General features: G+C 45.4%; 1 protein-coding gene across 1 annotated transcript in view; it reads right to left on the bottom strand.

Moving 5' to 3' along the window:
* The window catches only part of TIAM2 (TIAM Rac1 associated GEF 2), a 541563-nt gene that overhangs the window by 18379 nt on the left and 501351 nt on the right, over positions 1 to 21833 (bottom strand). The gene's annotated exons all lie outside the window — the stretch shown is intronic.

Below are 21833 nucleotides of genomic sequence, written 5' to 3'. Positions count from 1 at the left end.
ACTAAACAACGCAGCTGAGTCCCAAACAAATGACTGGCATCCATCAAGAGTCAGCAACTTTTTGACTGTCAACTAAAAAACTCTCCTTTTCTCAGCTTAAATGCCTTCATGCCTGACCTCTATCCATCTCTGTCTTGGGTAAGAAGCTGAACTTCTCAGAAGCATCTCTTAATATTTACGTAATTCATTTTCTTTGCTTGGATATTGCAGAACACAGCTTACACAAGCATGTTGGTCACCTTGGTAGCCTGATGCATGCTTTTTATACAATCTGTCTCCTGACAAACTGAAGCACCCCAAAGATAAAACAGGCCACTCTCAACTGCCCTCTCTGTTCTGTGCTCCAACCCCCGCCAACACAGTTGTCATATGATGTTAATATACAATCCACATTAAAACTCAACATTGATCTCTGGCTGGTCTTTCAGTTCAATTCAGTGGGCATCAATTGAGGGCCTGCTCTGCCTCCAAAAAAGTAAAAGAAAGTTCCTACACAAAGAGGTAAGACTCATCAAGGATGGAAACCCCAAAGCATAGCCTAAGGCAGTCTGGAATCAACACAGACTTGTGTGGAACAAATGAAGAGTTATAATGCACATTAAATGAATAGAGGCAGCATTTTGGAATCCGTTGTCCAGGAAGGTTTCGGTGAAAGGGTTGTAACATGTCCTGGAGGGAGCATGCTCCAGGGGAGAACCAGAGAATGTGCCAAAGGTGCAGTGGGAAAAGGAGCCCAGTAACGTTCCAGGCCTACCTCAAGGGGCAGGTAAGGGTGAGACCCTAACAGATGTCTGCTGTGGGAACTCCCAGATGGCTGAGCTCCTTCAATAGAATCGCTTCTCTTTTGAGTGGGGCACTACTGAAAAGATAACTGAAAATGTGGAGGCAACTTCAGAGCTGGGTAACAGGCAGAGGCTGGAACAGTTTGGAGGGCTCAGAAGAAGACAGGAAAATGTGGAAAAGTTTGGAACTTCCTAGAGACTTGTGGAATGGCTTTGACAAAAATGCTGGTAGTGATATGAATTATAAGGTCCAGGCTGAGTGGTCTCAGATGGAGATGAGGAACTTGTTGGGAACTGGAGCAAAGGTGACTCTTGTTATGTTTTAGCCAACAGATTGGCAGCATTTTGCCCCTGCCCCAGAGATCTGTGGAACTTTGAACTTGAGAGATGATTTAAGGTATTTGGCAGAAGAAATTTCTAAGCAGCAAAGAATTCAAGATGTGACTTGAGTGCTGGTAAAGGCATTCAGCCTTATGGAAGAGGCAGAGCATAAAACTTTGGAAAATTTGTAGCCTAACAATGCAATAGAAAAGAAAATTCCATTTTCTGAGGAGAAATCTAAGCTGGCTGCAGAAATTTGCATAAGTAAAGAGGAACTGAATGTTAATCCCCAAGACAATCACAAAAAATGTCTCCAGGGCATGTCAGAGGTCTTGACAGCCCTACCCATCACAGGCCTGGAGGCCTAGGAGGAAAAAGTGGTTTCCTGAGCCAAGCCCAGGGTCCCCATGCTATGTGCAGCCTAGGGACTTGGTGCCCTAAGTCCCAGCCACTCCAACCATAGCTGAAAGGAGCAAACATAGAGCTTGGGCTGTGGCTTCAGAGAGTGCAAGTCTCAAGCCTTGACAGCTTCCATGTGGTATTGAGCCTGCCAGTGCACATAAGTCAAGAATCAGGGTTTCAGAACCTCCACCTAGATTTCACAGAATGTATGGAAATGCCTGGATGTCCAGGCAGAAGTTTGCAGCAGGGGCAGGGCTCTCATGGAGAACCTCCACTAGGGCAGTGCAGAAAGGAAATGTGGGGTTGGAGCCCCACACAAAGTCCCTACTGGGGCACTGCCTAGTGGAGCTGTGACAAGAGGGCCACCATTCTCCAGAGCCCAGATCCACTGACATCTTGTACCCTGTGCCTGGCAAAGCTGTAGACACTCAACACCAGCCTGTGAAAGCAGCCAGGTAGGAGTCTGTATCCTGTAAAGCCCCAGGGACAGAGCTACCCAAGACCATGGGAACCCATCTCTTGCATCTGTGTGACCTGGATGTGAGACATGGAGTCAAAGGAGATCATTTTGGAGCTTTAAGATTTCACTGTCCCACTGGATTTCGGAATTGCATGGGGCCTGTAGCCCCTTTGTTTGGGCCAATTTCTCCCATTTGGAATGGCTGTATTTACCCAATGCCTGTACCCCCATTGTATCTAAAAAGTAACTAACTTGCTTTCGATTTTACAGGCTTATAGGTGGAAGGGACTTGCCTTCTCTGGGATGAGATATTAGACTCTAGACTTTTGGGTTAATGCTGAAATGAGTTGAGACTTTGGGGGACTGTTAGGAAGGCATGATTGGTTTTCAAATGTGAAGATATGAGATTTGGGAGGGGCCAGGGCAGAATGATATGGTTTGGCTCTGTGTCCCCACTCAAATCTCATCTTGTAGCTCCCATAATTCTCATGTATTGTGGGAGGGGCCCAGTGGGAGATGATTGAATCACGGGGTGGATCTTTCCCATGCTGTTCTTGTAATAGTGAATAGGTCTCACAAGATCTGATGATTTTAAAGACAGGAGTTTCTCTGCACAAGCTCTCTCTTTGCCTGCTGCCATCCACATAAGATGCTACTTGCTCTTTTATTTATTTTTTTTTTTTGAGACAGAGTCTTGCTCTGATGCCCAGGCTGGAGTGCAGTGGCACAATCTCAGCTCACTGCAACCTCCGCCTCCTGGGTGCAAGCAATTCTCCTGCCTCAGCCTCCCAAGTAGCTGGGATTCCAGGTGCCCACCACCATGCCTGGCTAATTTTGGTATTTTTAATAGAGATGGGGTTTTGCCCTGTTGGCCAGGCTTGTCTTAATAATCTCCTGACCTCAGGTGATCCGCCCACCTCAGCCTACAAAGTGCTGGGATTACAGGAGTAAGCCACTGCGCCCAGCTTCATGGGTGTTTCTTTACAAACTCCCCCAAGTGTTGCTAATGTGTGGCATGCATGAGAACTGCTGGTCTGCTCTTCATACAGCTCACATTCTGCTTGCATTTCTGGGAGTGGTGCTGGCTCCAGTGGGATCTCCTGTCCCAGCGTCCCCACTGAGGTATGTGGACTGAGCTCACAGGCTAGAGGAAATAGATGGAATCACAGCCATGACTCTGGTGTCCTGGGTGTGGCCTCCTATGAACTGAGCTAAAATGTTCATGATGATGATAATCAGACTCCAAGACTCACTGATTTGAAATCTCTATACTGGGATTTGCACCACCAGCTCAGACAATATAATTCTGCAGTCCTGGAAACTAACAGTTCCCAGGGCTATAGAATCTATATTAAGCTTGAATATACTGTATAAAATAAGATCTGATAAAACGCATCATAAGTTAAATGGCATCTGGTGAGATTATGGCTTTGCTTTACTGGGATGTCAAAAATCACACCTAACAATGCAGTGTTAAAGTAACGAGATCTTATAAATAAAGTATCTTGCCATTTTAGAAAACCAGAACTCATTTTATGAACTTTTCTGGTAAGATTAACTTCCAAAAAGTGAATGTTAGCTGAGATTTTTCATAGCAAGTCTACTTCTTAAAGTACCACAATTAAGTGCTCAAGTGCTAGAAAGCCACCTTTCACACATTTAACATTTTAGCTGTTGTCTAAAGGAGTTGGTGAGGATTACTTGGAACCAAAAGGAGGCAGGGCCCCCAGAAGGAGAAGAGTAACTATAAACGTGACTTTTCAGATTGTGTCTGAAGGAGTCGCTGGGGTGGTTACATTTCATCCATCGTTCGTGATGTTTATGAACATTAGAGGGACATTCTGGGTGGACCTGATCAGCACTTTATAGGAATAGTGATTATCTGGGCTGAGATGTCTTCACATGCATATGTGGTGACAGGCCTGAAAAGCACAGATGAGACTCAGAAGGCCCAGGCTGCAGTCCAGGCTCAGGCCCTAGCCTTCCATGCATTCCTGGGCAAGTCTCGATTCTAAGTCTTCAGTGTCCTTCCTGATGAAGAGGCAGCAAGAATGCCTATTCCATCAGGTTACCGCTAAAATTGCCTCTTGGGTCAAGAAGAAAAGGAAACTTGTGTTTGCTGAGCAGTTGCTGTGCACCAGGCACAGGCAGGAGGTTTCTCATAGAACATGCCAGCACTGCAGTTTTACCATGACTCTGCAGGGCTTTCCAGCTGACAGGCGAGGAGGCTTCAGCCAGACCTTAAATGGCACAGGGGGCCCATTCCCCTTTCTAGCTCTGCTCTTCTCTCTAGGTCCAGTCCCCTCTTTAGCTCTGCTCCATCTCTAGCTCTGTTCCCCTCTCTAGCTGTCCACACAGCCACTGCCACTCCCAGGTATTTAGCAGAGCACAGGCAAAGCAATCTAGTTCCTCACTCCTCCTGCTGCCTCTGCCTCTGCCTCCCATGTGGTCAGGGCTCTCCTGGCCCCAGGTGTTCTAGGGATGCAGCCACCTGCCTCTGGAGACCACCTGTGCTTAGAGAGGCAAACACAGCTCATATGCAGACAATTGGGACATCTGTTGAGCCTATTCCACCCCCACCCCAGGAATGCTGCTTTAAAAGCAAAAGACTGGCCTGGCACAGTGGCTCATGCCTGTAATCCCAACACTTTAGGAGAATAAGGCAGGTGGCTCACTTGAGGACAGGAGTTCAAGACCAGCCTGAAAAACATAAGGGAAACCCATCGCTACAAAAGATTTAAAAAATTAGCTGGCCATGGTGGCACACACCTATGGTCCCAGCTACTCAGAAGGCTAAGGCAGGAGGATCGCTTGAGCCCAGGTCAAGACCATCCTGGACAACACATAGGGAAACCCATCTTTACAAAAGATAAAAGATTAGCCGGCTGTGGTGGCACATGCCTGTGGTCCCAGCCACTCAGGATGCTGAGGCAGGAGTTCAAGGTTACAGTGAGTTATGAGGACACCACTGAGTGACAGAGCGAGGCCCTGTCTCTAAAAGTAAATAAATAAAAGCAAAAGACAGATGATCACAAGTTGGGGGTAGGAGTGTGTGAGGATTCAGTTGCCTAACGGCATGTGCATATGCAGAATAAAAAACACGGGCACTTGAAGTGGGGGCCTCAGATTGGTGTTTTCCAGTTCAAAGGAATCAATGCTACAAACTTGGGTTCATCACGGGCCTCAGCTTTCATAAAAGAGCATGAAACCAATATTTTCTTTATGAAGTCATAAAAAGATTAAATGAAAACATTTTGTTCCAAAAACTATGCCATCTGGAAAAGCAATGATATTGAACCCCACCCCACCCCCCAAAAAAAAGTTTCTCTCAAATTGTTTTTGTTTTGTTTTTTTGAGACAGGGTCTCACTGTGCCACCCAGGCTGGAGTGCAGTGGTATAATCATAGCTCACTGCAGCTTCAAACTCCTGAAATTAAGCGACCCTCCCGCCTCAGCCTCCCAAGTAGCTGGAACTCCAGGTGCATGCCACCACACCCAGCTAATTCTTCTGATTTCTAGTAGAGAAGGGGTGTCTCACTATGTTGCCCAGGCTGGCCTCAAACTCCTGAGCTTAAGCGATCCTCCCACCAAACTGCTGGGATTATAGGCGTGAGCCACCACACCAGGCCTTTATTTCAGGTTTTTAAGGTTATACTAAGGTTAATGGTTGATCCCTGCTTGAAAATGACTTTATCTTATTTATAGACGAGGAGCGGCCCATTCAAGAGCTCTGAATTCAGGCAGACATCTAAGCAGTTATTTTTGTTTTAATGTTATGGGTAAGGACATCTTCTTGTCTATTTTCAAGGAGCCCATAAACCCATTTCTTAGGAGTGGCAAGAAAACTGCTTAGGATGATCAAGCAGCTCGCCTAGACCCTCTTTGAAGGGATGCAGGGACAGAGTCTTTGTCAAGCCAAGCTCTGAGTCACTCAGATGAACCTTCTAATCTGGGCTCAGCGCAATACTTTTCATTAGAAAAATGCCAGGACGGCCTCCTCTTGATGAGAGTTTGTAAAATCTGTTCCCTTGATCACAACAACTTTGATATTCTCTTTTGTCTTACTTAGAGACATCACAGCCTGAGGCCTTTCAACTTTCCTGTGAGTTTTGGAATCTAAAAAAAGCTACTATGGGATAGGTACATCACATTACCCAGAACTATTTCAAGACGATGCCTGAAATTTCGTAGCTACTGCATGAAATACGTGGCAGAAGTCCACTGCATCAGAAGCTAAGCTATGGGTGCCCGCCTTTCCTGGCTCAGGGTGCAGCTGTGGCCTCATTTAGGGATTCTGGGTACTGCAAACTCTTGTCAATGGCACTCGTTTATATTGCTTGAGCTCAGAAAACACTTTCGGTCTAAGAAAAAAGGTTTAAAAGTGCTGCCTAATTTGGGGTAATGTTGCATACAGAAACAAGGATGAAGGACAGCATTTGCAGTGTGTACTATATTTCAACTCCTGGTTTAGAGGAAAAGCATGTTAACTTGGGGGGGAATCTGAAACAGACATAACCAACACAGAAAGCTACAAGGAAAGAGGCTGCCACGCTGTTTGGTGAGCTGGTCCCGTCACTTTGCAGTATGATCTTTTGGCAGATCTCTGGCTGCCCCTCACGGCCTCCTCTCCCTCCACATGCTGACCCACTCTGTGTTGAGCCATAGGCCTGGACTGAATCCTGACCCACTCTGTGCTGAGCCATCAGCCTGGACTGAATCCAAGTCTAATGTCCTCAGAGTTTCCCCAGGACATCAGTCAGAAGAACTAGGGTTCTGCTGCTTCTCCTGCACCTAAATAGAAAGCTAGAAAAAATACAAAATACATTTAGGCCTGAGACAAACAGTCAATTATCCTTAAGGAAAGGTGTGTGATTTATATGGTTTGTGTTCTCATACACTGAGCACTTACAATATTCCCAGTTCATTGTCTAGAAGGCATGAGGAGGCTGCACTACGAAATAATCTCAGAGCGCAACGGCACTGTCAGCTGTCACACTGGAGCAAATTCATTAAGTCAGAAAAGTTCCCTTTAGGAAAAGAGAAAAAAAAAAAAAAAAGACTGAAATTGCACAAAGGACTTTTCTCAACTCATTCTGAACTTCGTGAAAGTCACTGTCTAACTTACAGAGAGATCTAATATTATCCTCAAATGTCATTGGCAGGGATAGAATCTAGAAGGACCACAGAGGGCTGAATGACTTCCCCAGTTGTTTTTTTTTTTTTTTTTTTTTGGAGACGGAGTTTCACTCTGTTGCCCAAGCTGGAGTGCGGTGGTGCGATCTTGGCTCAGTGCAACCTCTGCCTCCTGGGTTCACGCCATTCTCCTGCCTCAACCTCCCATGTAGCTGGGATTACAGGTGCATGCCACCAAGTCTGGCTAATTTTTGTATTTTCAGTAGAGACAGGATTTCAGTTTCATCATGTTAGTCAGGCTGATCTCAAACTCCTGATCCCAGGTGATCCACATGCCACGTCCTCCCAAAGTGCTGGGATTACAGGCACGAGCCACTGTGCCCAACACAGACGATGCTCTTGAGTTGAGGTGGATCCTGCACACCTGGACTGCACATGGGAACAAGGGGCCCCGGCCTGCACATCCAGCTGCAGCTACCCTGGGCCACCCCATTACAGCCAGGTCAGTATTCTAGGGCTGAACTCTGTTAAGTGCGTGGGGGGAAGCTGGCAGGGCCCACAGGCCGATAGAGGGCAACACCACATCCAGTTTCTCCTGGACTGGCATGCTTAGTGGAGCCGAGGAGGAAAAGGGCAGCATGGCAGTCCCTTGGCAGGTATGGTGGGAGTTAAAAAAACAGGTTCAAGATCCTAGTGACCTTTACAGTTGAGGGACAAACCATTCATTTGATAGTGATACACTGAAAAGTCCAGGGAAATGGCATGAAAGTTTTACATTTATCAAAATGGTACAAAAAGGATGAAGAAATGCTGCTCCAAAGAACCCCATATTATTTGTCTTCTAGACTAGACGGTTCCATTTCCAAAGGTTCTATTTCCTGGGCAGAATGAGAACATAAACTGAAAGTAAACAGTCACCTAAAGAAATTGCGGTATGAATAGGAGCTATATGCAGCAGCTGCCAGTGATGCCAGAGACCAACATCTGCTGACCAGAAGAGAAGGACGTGATTTACTGGTAAGGGAAGAAAGTAGGGCCGGGTGCCGTGGCTCACGTCTATAATCCCAGCACTCTGGGAGGCCAAGGTGGGCAGATCACTTGATGTCAGGAGTTTGAGACCAGCTTGGCCAACATGGTGAAACCCCATCTCTACTAAAAATACAGAAAAAAAAAAAAAAAAAGCCAGGCTTGGTGGCACACGCCTATAATCCCAGCTACTAAGGAGGCTGAGTTGGGAGGATTGCTTGAACCCGGGAGACAGAGGCTGCAGGGAGCCAAGATCGTGCCACTGTACTCCAGCCTAGGTGACAGAGTGAGACTCTATCTCAAAAAAAAAAAAAAGGTAGGTCTGCCACTTTAATTTTTATGTATATTTACTATATATAAATATGTAGGCATAATTTTTATAAAATTGAACTACATGTATAATAAATGTAGTGGTTAACACTGCCTTTCAAGTTATTTTAATCTTTTGGCTTATCTGAGCTATCTCTTATAGCAGTTGAATTTTTACAACTTTTAATGGAATCTTTTCCTACCACTTAAAAAAAAAAAATATTTGAGGCAGAAAAGGCCTGATAAGACATTCTGCTTCCATAAAGACACTAATGAACAAGAATGGCACCATCGCTCCTTGAGTCTGGCTGGGAAGACAAGCTTTGAGCAAGTCATTCACAGGTGACCAGTGCCTGAAGTGTGGGATCCTACGGAAACAAAACAGAGAGCTACTCTGCTTGGAGCAAGGACAGGAACAGCTAACACTGGAGTCAGGGTTAAAGTCAGCTAAACTATGTACAGCTTGGGGCTGGGGGAAGCACAGAGTGTGTCAGGAACTGAAGGCTAGTGTAACTGTGGCCCAAGGCAGGAGAGACAGGCCGGGTCTGGCAGGTGCGAGTTAGGAACTATGGACACCGCAAAGACAAGAGGGGCATGAGGTGGTGAACTTTCTATGAAGGAGACGAGCTCAGGGGAGGGCAGGGATGGGTGGAGGAGACCTACCTGGAGGTGAGTTCAGCAGCCCCTGCCACCTACTGGACACATAGCTTACAGGTGACAGCATGATGGGCTATGTGGTGGATTTGCACTCTCAGTGCTACAGGTGTCACCTGGTGATATGGTTTGGTTATGTGTCCCCACCCAAATCTCACCTTGAATTGTAATAATCCCATGTGTCGTGGGAGGGACCTGGTGGGAGGTAATTGAATCACGGTGGTAGATTTCTCCCATGCTGTACTGGTAATAGTGAATTAGTCTCACAAGATCCGATGGTTTTATAAAGGGCAATTCCCCTGCACACGCTCTCTTGCCTGTTGCCATGTAAGATGTGACTTTGCTCCTCCTTCACCTTCTCCCATGATTGTGAGGCCTCCCTAGCCATGTGGAACTGTGAGTTCATTAAACTTCTTTTTCTTTATAAATTACCCGGTCTCAGGTATTTCTTCATAGTGGTATGAAAATGAACTAATACACTTGGGCTCTGCCCCCTTTCATGATCCAACTGCAAGCGTAAAACTCACACCAAGGGCCTTAGAGTATGCTTGGGATTAAGCTTTCCTTCAACAATTACTTTTTTCAAGACAGGAGACTTAGGCACACAGGTTCTGGAGTTAAAACCTTGGCCATGGCAATGACCAGTGGTGTGATCATGGCTAACTGCTCCCTGACTCAGTTTACTTGCCTGTAAAAGCAGGGATCACATTTAAAAGGCGGTCGAGAGCATTCGGTGAGATAAAATATGTAAAAATACTTAGCATAGTACAAGGATTCCAGAAAGGCCAGGGCTCAATGAAAGTTATAATTTGCACAGGGCATTCAATGTCTCAAGTTCTTCTATTTTTACAAGTATGCAAGAATAAATTTTCTGAGTGCCTCAAAGGAAGGACAAGAACCGTCAAATTCATCCATCAGCAGTTTCTTACTGGACACCTCCTGTCTGCCAGGCTCTGTTCTGGGTGTGGGGATAAAAGGCAGAAAGAGACGACAGGCACAGTGACAACAAAACTCAGTATCTCAGTAAAGTGGAGAGGGCTATGGGAGGAGTAACACAGAGGGGAGGCGTGCAGAAGGCCAGGGCTGGAATGAGCAGCTCCAGTCATGTTCAGAGAGGGAGGAGGTGGGTGGCCACCGCTGTCTGGAGGAAATGTGGACTTACTTCCCTGAGAAGGCAGAGGGCATGTGCGTGTCCCAAGTGGCAAATCCTTGGTGCCTGGAGGGCATGCCCCAGGAAGGCAGGTCAGAGCTGCATGCTGGAGACAGGAAGCGCCATGGTCACTGCTGTGGGGCTTCCCAGACCAGAGTCACAGGCAGGGCCCCTGCTCCCCAGGAGGAAGCAACTGAGCAGCTGGTGGCAGAGCAGTGGGAACAGGAGGAGCGTCGGGCTTGTGTGTCCTCGCTGCCTGCCTTCTGCTCGGTTTCCTTATTTAACAGGAGTTTGGTCGGAATTCAGGAATGAATAAGATGTTCTCTCTGCCAAGGAAGTTTCAAGGGCCGGGGCAGCATTTCTACACAACCAGCCACTTCTTTCACATAAAATTCTGGGAGTGTCAATGTTACCCTTCAGGCTAATCTGTCTAATGTATGCCTCCTGTGCCAGGAACTGCATCTTCTCTAACCCATTTTTCACCCAGAAAGAAAGATACGGCTTTGCTTCTGATGAACCTGTGCACCAAGAAAGAGGCACATGGACCAGAACTTTTTCTTGACTTCTGGATACAAAAATATGACACTTACAGTATAAAAACCTCTAATGACCCCACTCTGAAACAAACAGGTAAGTCAAGGTGGATCATCAGAGAAGGGGTCAGCAAACTAAAGCCTGCGGGCCAAATCCAGCCTGCCACTTGTTACTGGAAATAAAGTTTTATTAGAATTCTGCTACAGTCATTCCTGCTGTCTGCTCCTGTAAATAAAGTTTTATTAGAACTCTGCCATGCACACTCATCTCCATATTGGCTATGGCTGCTTTCACATTATAATGCAGAGTTGGCTAGTTTTGATGAGCTAAAATATTGACTATCTGGCCCTTTACAGGAAAAGTTTGCCAACTCCTGTTATAGAGAGATGAACCCAGATCAAAAAAGATTCTTCTTTTGAATTAAAACTCAAAATAATTTATAAAAATTCATTCTGAAACTTTTCAGTATGTATAAATTTTTTCAATGACTTTTATATGTTGTTATTTGTCTAGAGACTACAATGATACTTTAATTCACACAAGGTATAAAAACTTTTATATCGTATCCTTTCAACTATGTCAAAACAACAACAACAAAACACCTGCCTGCTTACACAGCTCAGATCCAGGGCTCAGAAAAACAATGCCTAATTTCTCAACAATTTTTACTTTATTTTGTGCTGCTTTTTGATAAAAGGGATAATTCTTTTTGCTTTTCCTGTGTCATGATTTGGGGCATTAAGACATACTTAAATTCTTTGTGATAACCTTATATCATTTTACATTCATTCCAAGTACACTTATCTAATTAAAGAATCCTCTAAACCAATATCTTTCAACTTGATTTTGGGGGAAAACATGTGCTCAACTATGACTTTTCTTATCTTTTAATATTACCCTTCACCTACACTTTCTCGTCCAGAAGTATTTATCCCAGTTCACAGCTCTCTTTTCATTCTGTCCCTTCAATCTTCTCATAGCCTACTTGTATTCTGATAATCACATAAATTAAACTTTCATATTTACAATATCTCTCTCTTCTGTGGTGTTTTCATTTAACATTTTCATTCTAGCTGGTTTCCAGGATTACCCCAATTTTATCAAACACAACATTTCTATTCCAGGGTTATGTCTCTGACTTAATTCTTGGCAAGTGATAATACATTCTTGAGCAGTTTTTGCAGGAAAGGTCTTTATTTTATTTTATTTTTTAGAGACAGGTTTTTGCTCTGTTGCCCTGGCAAGCAGTGGTGTGATCATAGCTCACTGTAATCTCAAACTCCTGGGCTCACGTGATCCTCCTGCTTCAGCCTCCCCCACGTTTTGGGATAACAGACATGAGCCATCATGCCCAGCCAGGAAAGGTCTTTATTGTTACATACACTGAGACTGTATTGAATTGAGACTTTTTTCTCTTTATATATTCATGATTGGACACTAAAGCGCCAAAAAGATTATCACTTTATTTGAAGACAAAATGTGTCAATAACGGCAACTATAACCAAATTATTGACAGACTAGAGCTCTGACAAATCTTCGTTAGCCACCAATTTCCTGGGCAGGTAGAGTCTATCCTACAGAGGACTGAGGACAAAATTCAGTGGAACACTGGAAGGGGGAGATCCCACACTCTTAGGCTTAACAGTTCAGGCTGTGTCCACCCAGCTTTGCTTAGGACAGCTCTGCCCAACTACCTGAGCCCAGACTGTCCCTTAACTAAGCTCTCCCTCCCTTTCTCTGGCTCCCTAGAAATTGATTTTCTTTCTAGTTGTAATCCATGTGGGTTCCCGCCTGCCTTAATCTAGAAAACAAAAGAAAAAATAGAGCAGCACCTGGCTCCCAGGTACAGACCAAGCACTCTGCTCTGATAATAGTTCTAAGATGCTCAGAAAATAATTCAGTTGCACCTATTCCAGTTCCTTGCTGACAGTCCTCAGGCATCTTAGATGCGCTTCTAGACTGCTGACGAGGCTGCGTCCTCTGCTGGGTCTCTCCAGCTGTCACAGTCTACCTGCTTTTGGAACATAAGCCTGGGGTCTCTACATCCTCACAGATTCCTCTTGTCGACGGGGGGTAACCAACTTTGTAAATTAAGCTAAAGAACAAAAAAGTCGTGTCCAGATTTCTAACATCATACCTTGCAAGTTCACAAATACAGTCGTTCTACCTTTAAAACAATTCAAGAGTGAATACACCCATATGCCATTAGTCTGATATTTAAACACAGTTTTCTCCCCTTTCTTCTATACGCAGTGCCATATTCTCCTTACTAGGCAGTGTGGTGTCATGGGAAGAAGTGCTTTAGAAGCTGGCAGGGCTGGGTGTGATCTGTGGTACAGTCACTGCCTAGGACACACTGGTCTGCCAGTCGACATCTCTGCATTTGAGTTTTCTTATGCTAAATGGGGGTGGTAATATCTGTTCAATATGGTTGTGGGGAAAACGGGTTTAAATGTAGTGATGTATTTAAAACACATTGTATTCTCCATGGGCTAAGTCTCTGCAGCCTGGCTCAGCACCCCCGCAGTTTATTTACAAAGCCATTCCGTGTGCCTCGTCTTTATTTCACCTCACAGCCAGGAAACAGTTGTGGAAATGGAATCCCACTTTCTTAACAAATAAGGATTCCGGGGAGTGAATGATTTTTCCAAAGCCCACTGTGAGTGCATGGAAAGCTCCAGCACTTCTGGTCCAAGTATCTTTTCACTTTCTGCAACAGCAAATTAAGAGACAAACATCTACTTTCCTTTCCAACTTAGTAGAGCAGGAGGGAAAATCCTTCCAGTTAACTCTCCTATTTCTTATGTATCCCACTCTCCGAGCACATACTACAAATGTGCTATTTGCGATGGCCTTTGCCATGGGACAGTCAGAGCTAACTCAAGGTGACAGCAACTAAGCAACAGAGACATGGGCGCAAAACAAACAGCTTGACTTGCCCTGGATCATTCTTCTTCAGAAGAAACCAAGCCACAGTTTCATTGACGGGGACAGATACACAGGGGCACAGGCTCTGACTTGGGGGAATGAAGGGGACTATGCTCCACCTGAATTTGTTGCAGGCAAATTATGAATTCTTAAAGATTTTTTTTAAGCATTTAAATTTCACCATCTGCAATCTTATTTTCTTCCCTGCCCTCCCCCGGCCCCCACACCCGAGATGGAGTTTCACTCTTGTTGCTCAGGCTGGAGTGCAGTGGCATGATCTCTGCTCACTGCAACCTCCACCTCCTGGATTCAAGTGATTCTCCTGCCTCAGCCTCCCAAGTATCTGGGATTACAGGCACCCACCACCATGTCCAGCTGATTTTTTTTAGTAGAGACGGGGTTTCACCATGTTGATCAGACTGGTCTCAAGCTCCTGACCTCAAGTGATCTGCCTGCCTCGGCCTCCCAAAGTGCTGGGATTACAGGCCTGAGCCACCGCGCCCAACCTACCACCTGCAATCTTTTGTTTCCACTTAAAAGCAGAGCCCACAAAGATGCTCAGCCAGACAAGGGGCTACTGAGGCTGAGCAGCCTTGCTGGTACATTAGTATCTTATGACACCCTCATCAGTCACACTTACCTCTACTGATGGCTGTTCCTTCCGGTTTCATGGATCAAAGATGCCTTTCATCACTTATGAGGAATGGGATGGGGGCAGGGAGACAGGGTCCAGGAGCTAGGATTTTGTCTGAAATCACATCCTCTTCATGCTTAGAAAGCCCTACACTTTCTAATATTGGCTTAAAATAATGCTTGGAATCTGGTTTCAAAAAAATTGGAGCTTCCAGGAGGAAAGTCATAAGTATATAAAACATCGAATTATATGTTAATATCCTGGCAACCTTAATTAGGCAGGGGTACTGCCAAGGGCTACTTGCCTTAAAGCGAACACAGATACCCTGCGTGCCCCTTTAATTATGGTTTTTGTTCAATGTTTTTTGCTGGATTTGAGTAATGCAATAGTCACGTCTGGTACCCTCATCAACAGGTTCTCAAAATAATGATAATCTTGTATGGAACAATACCTATCTTTATTTATATAAGTATTTATCTGAGACTTTACGACTCTATAATGTACACTGAGTTCTAACAGAAATGGACTAAGATTTAAACTAAGAACTATCATTTTCAATAAATAGCTTGACAGTTTTGATCAAACTTCTTAAAAATAGAAATCAATAAATACATGGGAACCAAAGCCAGGTATCCCTGGTGGTGAGAAGAAGAGCTGGAGATCTAGGGAAGACGGCAGAACCAGGACACTCCGGCAAGAAAAAGATGGAAGAGACAGAGTGAGGGTGACAGAATGTAAATGGAGACTTTCTTTAAAGCCCTACACCACACTTAGAAGTTATCTGTAAGCCTCACGTTGGAGTACTGCTTGATCGTGCACCTTTCCCCATCTTGGTAATTCACCTGTAAAAGCCCCAAATTCAAGACCTTGGTGCTCAAATGAGAGGAAGGCAGAGCGCCTGCCTGTCCTGATGTGCATGTCAACCAGGGCCCTCAGAGTGCCCTTTATCTATGCCTGAATGAACGAAGAAGGGACTAAATTCTTAAAAATCCCAGTTGGGTGCAGTGGCTCATGCCTGTAATCCCAGCACTTTGGGAGGCCGAGGAGGGTGTATCAACTGAGGTCAGGAGTTCGAGACCAGCCTGGACAACATGGGGAAACACCCATCTCTACCAAAAATACAAAATTTAGCTGGGTGTGGTGGTGCATGCCTGTAATCTGAGCTATGCTGGAGGCTGAGGTGGGAGAATTGCTTGAACCTGGGAGGCAGAGGTTGCAGTGAGCCAAGATTGCACCACTGCACTCCAGCCTGGGTGACAGAGCGAGACCCATCTCAAACAAACAAACAAATAGATAAATAAATAGAAAATCCCAAAACCAGCTGAGAGCGGCGTGCAAGGTAGGAAGATGGCAGGACTCCTCCAGGCATGCAGCATTGTGGTTTCTGAGCAGTTGGTGATGAAATCCCCGGCTGTGCAGATGCCAGGTCAGAACCTTCTAAGCAACTGCACATCTCAGAGCCTCCTCCTCTGCCAGGTGTTTTCTAAAAACACCAGAGGACTCAGGTGGCAGCAAAGAATGAGAGAGCGCAAAGGCAGGTGAAAAGCAGAGGTGGCAGCATGCTCTGGAAGCTGAATAAACACAGTCAGGGTGTGGAAGAGGCAAGAACCAGCAAAAGGATGAAAGAGGGAAAGAGAATTGGGGGTGCCTTTAAAACAAACCTCCATTCTCCTCCTTCGTCCCATACTAATGACATATCCATGTTTTTCTTGCCCTTTTCTTCATGTTATTATCAAGACAGCAGGAGATGGATTTACAAAACGAATGATCCCATCTTTACCTTCAGCAGTTAGAAGCTGCTGTTTGAGATGGTGAAAATACCATCATGTGTACCTGGATGAAGCGTTCCCAGACAGAGTTTTTCCATGACCCCTCCTTCCTCAACTCCAGAGCGTGACACATACATCTACTCTTAGCTGAGTCTACAGAGGAAATTGCAAAATGACTCAGAACAATTTCTCACAACTTACTCTTTCAAAAGCAAAAGCAGCCATCACTGTGGAGCTGGGACTTTATCACAAGGTGAGAATCTGCTATGAGTCATCAAAGGCATAGAAAATGCCTCAAAACTCAAACACATCTTCATTTATTCAGTACAAGGTTTTCACCAGACTACAATCTCTACGCAACAATATTTACAGAAGGCATCAGGGTGACAATTTCAGAACTTTGAACGACGGCGAGCATCCGAGAAGGCCTCGGTGAAGGGGATTTAATGAGTGAATGAACAATGCGACACTACGCCCACCCCCTTGGTAAATATTAAAATATCAGATGAGATTCCAGGCACCCGCACAGGGCAAGCCAAAATTAGATAGTAATTGTGCCTATTACTTCTTTAAAGGAAAAAGGGCAAACAGCAACAAGGGCTTAGCTAATTTGCTGATAGGAAAAGGGGCAAGGGTGAAATTCACCAGCAACACCCTTGCCGGGGGGGACACAGGAGCCACGGCTACCTGAGCTTCCCTTAAGCTGGCATATAAAAAAGCCCTCCTAGTCCATCAGAAAGCTATTTATTTTACTAAAGAGATCCATAAAAGTTTGGTTTGGGATCAAAATGTTAAAATTCTTACTCCAAGAAAAACCCCATTTTGTTCACTAATGACAGAAAATAAAACTTTCAAAATGCCGAAACACCCCAGCACATAATGTTGCAATTGGTTTTCAACAATCTGGGTTTGCATCCATTGAAGTGCAGAGTAGAAAAAAAAGTAAAAAAAAATCTGGTGATGTATAACCACCATCATCAATATAATCTATTCTGCTCTCAACTTAATAATTTATTTGCCATCTAAGGGTTGTTGTTTATTTAACATTCCTCAACATCTCTTAGCACATTAAAAAAAATAAAGCATTAATAACTAATCTCACCCAAGCAATTAGACTAAGATAAAAACAAAGTTCAAAATACCACTTGTCTACATAAACACAGTGCTTTTCATATTGTAGGTACTTGATAACTGATTCTGCAATATCAGTAATATTAAGTCAAGACAGAGGCTAGGCTATTCAGGTGTTTACTCAAAGTAAGGATCACGAACTGATGGTTCATAAATTCCTAAACGGGAAAGCCGTGAAAAAACATTGTAAGACTAGGGAGCTCCCTGGAATTGTCTGCAATTTCTAACATATGTGCATAAGCCCTTTTCGGGGGACCCATAGCTTCCATCAGATTCTCAAATGGTCTGCTTGAAATAAGTTCCTAAATAACATTAAGTGCATAAAAGAGTGGAGAGCATCTGGAAATATGGTGTCTAACCATCCTGACCTTTGCATACCATTACCTGAGAAGCCTCCAAAAATCTTAGCGGTTTTAGCTTCAATGAAATGCGTGAAGGAAAATAAATGACCAAAGCAAATTCTAATAGGGTTCTGCTAAGATTCTTCTTCTAAGCAGCTCTGCATATTCATGGGGATAAAAAGGGACATCCAGCAGAAAGCTGCTTCGGATCAGGCATTCAGGCAGAAAGACAGACAGGAAGACACACCAGGGCAAGACAGCTGGTCAGACGGACCCTTCAGTTTCACAGATAGGGAAGTTTGACGACTTACCCAAGGATGAGGAAATGGCTCCTCAGTGTAAGACTTAGGGTAAAAACCCCATGTGTTTTTTTTTGGGTTTTTTTGTGTGTGTGTGTGTGTTTTTAAATAGAGTCTTGCTCTGTCGCCCATGCTGGAGTGTAGTGGTGCAATCTTGGCTCGCTGCAACCTCTGCCTCCCGGGCTCAAGCAGTTTTTGTGCCTCAGCCTCCCAAGTAGCTGGGATTACAGGCATGAGCCACCATGCTTATCTAATTTTTGTATTTTTAGTAGAGATGGGGTTATACCATGTTGGCCAGGCTGGTCTCGAGCTCCTGGCCTCAAGTGATCCACCCACCTCAACCTCCCAAAGTGCTAGTACTACAGGCGTGAGGCACCATGCCCAGCCACCCATGTGTTCTTACTCCAAGTGTACCCCATGTCGAGGTGGCTTCCCCTAAGAATAGGCAAGAACAGGCCGGGTGTGGTGGCTCACGCCTGTAATCCCAACACTTTGGGAGGCCAAAGAGTGTGGATCACTTGAGGTCAGGAGTTTGAGACCAGCCTGGCTAACATAGTGAAACTCTGTCTCTCCTAAAAATATAAAAATTAGCTGGGCATGGTGGCATGCACCTGTGGTCCCAGGTACTGAGGAGGCTGAGGAATAAGAATTGCTTGAACCCAGGAGGCAGAGGCTACAGTGAACCAAGACTGCGCCACTGCACTGCAGCCTGGGTGACAAAGCGAGACTCCCTCTCAAATAAATAGAAGGAAAGGAGAGGAGAGGAGAGGAGAGGAGAGGAGAGGAGAGGAGAGGAGAGGAAAGGAGAAAGGAAAGGAAAGGAAAGGAAAGGAAAGGAGAAAGGAAAGGAAAAAGGAAAAAGGAAAAGGAAAAGGAAAGGAAAGGAAAGGCAAGAACCTGCAAAAGGTATTTACACTGAGGTTAGTTTGACTTGATAAATCAAACTTCCTGCTTTCTTCTCCCACAGAAAGCAAAATGATATCAAGGTCTCCATAGCTCCATCTCTAATCCAGAAGCCCAGAAAGGAAATAAAGATCTAGAAATAGAGGGCTGAGGGGCATGGAGATGGAAGATGGAAGATGGAAGATGGAAGAAAGAGGACGGACATGAGAAAACACTTGCCGTTCAACCCCATCTTCACTCTCATCCAGGTGGGCAAAATTAAAGGGGAGATCTCAAGCAGCTCTGGCAGGAGGTCCCTTGCTACCACCCAAGTTGCAGGGAGCTGGCTGATGACTCCTTGAACTTGGCTTTTTGTTTGCCTTGAAGAGGTGAAACATATCCCACTTCAAGTGTCATCTCAGCTAGGATGAGAGCAAAACCATGACACCTGCTGTTTCAATGGAGAGAAAAAGTAAGGAGAAGCCTATATCAGAAATAAACATGGCAAATCAATCATTAGGTGAAGATCAGCATCTCTGCTCAGTCAAGGCCAAATCTTTGTGTGGCCTCAGCTCTGAGTAGTCTCCAAGTCACTTTCCTGTGCATCACTGTCCCAGCAGGATGAGGAAAGGGAGGGTAATTATCTCTTCAAGTTAATTTCAGAGCATTCTACCTGACAGGCCTTGATCTTCCAGCCCACCCCAGCACAGTGATTCACACTGCAGCTCTCACAGCGCTGCTCTCTACAACCTCTCTTTTTTATTTCTTGATTTTGTGATTCTGAAGATGACTCTTAACAATAACTTGTGTGTGTGTGTTTTTTTTTCCAAAAAAAGATGAAAGAGAAAAGTCTGGAGAAGAAGAAAGCAGGGACAGAGGAAGGCAGGTAGGAAAGTACTGTGGCACAGACAACAGGAGGGGAAAGAACCAAACACCACATGTTCTCACTCATAAGTAGGAGTTGAACAATGAGAACACATGGACACAGGGAGGGGAACATCACACACTGGGGCCTGTCGAGGGGTGGGGGGCTAGCGGAGGGTTAGCATTAGGAGAAATACCTAATGTAGGTGATGGGTTGATGGGTGCAGGAAACCACCATGGCACGTGTATACCTACGTAACAAACCTGCATGTTCTGCACATGTACCCCAGAACTTAAAGTATAATAATAATTTTAAAAAGAGGTAAGATGGGCTTATTATCTGTAACTTCAAGGTTAAAACGATGTCTTCTTTTGGTCCCTAGTTTGTAATGCAAATCCCTATTTTTTCATTAAACTCTTCTCTCAAAAAAAAAAAAAAAAAAAAAGAGGCTGGGAAGGCAGCTGTGCTGACGAAAGTACCACAGTGATCCAAGGACAGAAAGGAAAGAGGATGAAGGGCAATCAGCGACCTCCCTGCATCCTTCCAACCTCACCATGTGCCAGGTGCCATCGTCCTTACTTTCCAGATCAGGAGACACAAGCACTGGTGGGACCAGGCTGACCCAGGGCTCCTGGGGTTCTTACTGTGCAGCCTGCCAGGGCACCAGACCAGTCTCGCCAGGTTCAAGTTCCCCTGCCTTGCATGATACTCTGCTCCTAGACATACGTGTATTCCATGTTTAACAGAGAAAACACAGGCCCTCTGCCACAGCTGAATGCAGACTCAGAGCCCCAGCCAAGGTCTCATTCAACAACTGAACACCCCCATGTCTGAGTTCTAAAAGCCTCCCTGGCAAAGGCACAGCCAGCTGAGGACTCATCAGGCAACTTCCTGTTGCTGGCAATTTCTCTTTGGCCCCAGTTAGCCCACAGCACAGCCCACGCCAACAGCCCCACTGCCCACTTTTTAGTTTGCCTCTGTCCAAGGACCCACTTGGCAGGAGGAATCAGCCCAGCTGACGGGAAGGGCCAGTTGCAAGAAATGGCGAGAAAGGTCACCAGCAAGTTTCTCCCACTGTCTTCCTGCCACACTCTGTTGTTCGTCCCTCTCTACAGGACAAGTTCTCCATTGCCAAATGGCCTTCCAGGCAGCCACTTCCTTGGAATGCTGTCTTCTGGATTCTCAATACCACTCACTTTTTTTTTTTCCTGTTTTTCCTGCTGACACGTAAGTGACATCGCCAACCCTGTTGAACAGAGCGTGTAAGTTATCCCTGGCAAAGAAAAGGACAGGCTTCTGTGTGCTCTATGCCACAGTAAAGTCTTCTATAGCCACCCTCTTCCCGCCACACCCAGCAAAGGGTTGGCATCTGCCTGACACATCCACCCTAATGGCCAAGGATAGACCAAGAAGAGCGGGGCACAAATACTCTAGAGCATGGAAAATAGGAAATTAAACAAACAAACAAAAAAATCCAACTAACTACGAAGAGGCCAAATGGCCTTTTAGACTCCAACAAAAACTAAGCACAGTCATTTCAAACAAGTCCACAAACTTGCCTCCAAGTCTCTGCCAAGGAAGTGTGGCATTAGACAGGCAGAACAAGGCACATGGGCTGGTGCCACACTCCACCCAACTCTGACCCCGGGCGATCTGTGTCCTTGCCGCCTCTCTTCCAGGAGGGGCAAAGTCTGCGAGCCCTCCTCGGCTGGCAGAGCCTCTCAGGCTTCACTAAGCATCTCGGTGTTCACAGTCCACTCCTGCTAAAGAGAAAGGCAGAGCTAACATACACTAATTGTATTTGGTCACTTGAAGCAACCCTTTGGAAAAGCTCATCCATTTATGACACATACATTAAAAAAGGCAGCTACACGGTGAGCAGACTTTGTCTCCATGCAGACAACAAAGAGGACCCAATTCTTACAGCTTTTGGTTTCCAGTTCGTTTTCATCTCATGGGACGGTTCGGGAGCAGCTGACCACTGACACTAACTTCAAGAACACGGGGTGGGCAGCTGAGATGGTCAAGAACACGGGTGGGCAGCGAAGATGTTCAAGAACACGGGTGGGCAGCTAAGATGGTCAAGAACACGGGGCGGGCAGCTAAGATGGTCAAGAACACGGGTGGGCAGCTAAGATGGTCAAGAACACGGGGTGGGCAGCTAAGATGGTCAAGAACACGGGGTGGGCAGCTAAGATGGTCAAGAACACGGG

This window comes from Piliocolobus tephrosceles, chromosome 5 (assembly GCF_002776525.5).
Source record: "Piliocolobus tephrosceles isolate RC106 chromosome 5, ASM277652v3, whole genome shotgun sequence".
NCBI classification, from domain to species: Eukaryota; Metazoa; Chordata; class Mammalia; order Primates; family Cercopithecidae; genus Piliocolobus; species Piliocolobus tephrosceles.
Note: the sequence above shows the minus strand (reverse complement) of the source record. Positions and strands in the feature narration are given on the sequence as shown.